Genomic DNA, 1,589 nt, shown 5'->3' with positions numbered 1-1,589 from the left:
TATACTATTTAGTTTTATAAATTGTTTGTTTTTAATTCTGATTTTGTAATTATTGTTATGAGTCATGTCGCTGCAGCGCCACCTTCAGGATTAACGATATTCCTCCACGTGTCACAACGTATATGTTCATTAAATATGAAACTTTAAGTATTTAAGTATTTGAATTATTTGAAGTCTAGAAAGTATACTGGACTTAAACTCCCACTGTACATTTTACATGTATGATCAATCTAATATTTAATATTCCATTCCTCACACACTAAATGTATTTATAATACCCTGCTTATATGTTGTTTCTGTACATTTGTATTTCAACATGTTCATTTTCTAATTTTGTAATGCTATGTTTTTTCTATTTGAGATGTTTACATTTTGGATTGTTTATTTCTAGTCTTTTAATTTCTCTAATGTACAATACTTTGTCTTTTTATGCTGCTGCAACGCAAACATTTTCACAATTGGGATCAATAAAGTACTTCTTATAAGTTATCTTATCTTATTCCTACTTTAACAAAAAAAAAATGCGAGGTAGGCCCCAGCGAGAATTGAACTCGCGACCCCTGGTTTACAAGACCAGTGCTCTAACCCCTGAGCTATGGAGCCTGGGTGCTACTGAGTCACGCCTACATCATATTTAAAGATCCACGTCATCACTACTGTAGTCAATACTGGGTAGTGAAAATAAGAAGCAGTTAATGTAAGATAGTTTTTATCTTCTATATAACATTTCAAGACCACGAGGAGCTGTAGCAGTATTTAAACTCTCTAAAACATAAGAGGTTTAAATGCTGTAAAAATCCTAATGGTGTTTGGCGCAGAACATCCACAAGGGGGTGCTGTTGCACATAAAACCTCATCACACCTCACGAAATGTTTCTACAATTTGCATGAATTAACCATCTTGTGCTTATGTTTTTAAAGTGCATAATAACGATGTATTTAAGACAGAACATTTATTATTTTACAACAAAGCCATCAGGAGGTTAAGGCAGGGTTTGAACTCACAACCTCTGCTTTACAATACATCTTGTTAAAAGCATAAGAGCATCCAAAAACACTGAAAACGTAACCAAAACTTATTTGAATGTTCCTATATTTTGAGGTGTCATTTGTGTAATTGACCACATGGCACAAAGAGACCACAAGAGGGCGCTGTCAGCACAGAAAACATCTCACTAAACTCCATTTAAAATGTGTTAAGGCGGTAAAAAGGACTCAAAGCCAGTGGGAGATTAAGATGAAGTACATTTACTAAAGTGCTGAACTACTTTACAGTTTGGAGGTACTTTATTAATATTAGCAGGTTTAGGAAGCCGGTATTGTCCACTTTAACCTTAACTTAGTTGACTCAGAATATCAGTTAATACATAATAAATCAACTAATTGTCATATAGGTTAAATGTGATTTATATAACTTTCTGAAATGGACTTTTACTGCTAAGAGTATTTTTAAGTGTATTTTCTTGCTTTTTCCAGAAGTTTTCGTGCATTTTTTCAACCCATTTTCACTAGCTTTGACATAACGTAAATATACAGAACGATAAGGAGAGGGACTCTTTAAAGTAGAGACACTACATACTGATATACAC

General features: G+C 33.4%; 1 non-coding gene across 1 annotated transcript; it reads right to left on the bottom strand.

Moving 5' to 3' along the window:
* Positions 1 to 530: 530 nt before the first annotated feature.
* On the bottom strand, positions 531 to 603 carry trnat-ugu (transfer RNA threonine (anticodon UGU)). Its single transcript has one exon. It is a non-coding gene; the product is annotated as a tRNA-Thr (tRNA).
* Positions 604 to 1,589: the final 986 nt, after the last annotated feature.

The sequence above is a fragment of the Notothenia coriiceps genome, unplaced genomic scaffold (genome assembly GCF_000735185.1).
Source record: "Notothenia coriiceps isolate Sejong01 unplaced genomic scaffold, NC01 NC01_scaffold00017236, whole genome shotgun sequence".
NCBI lineage: Eukaryota > Metazoa > Chordata > Actinopteri > Perciformes > Nototheniidae > Notothenia > Notothenia coriiceps.
This window is presented reverse-complemented; position numbering and strand designations above follow the sequence as displayed.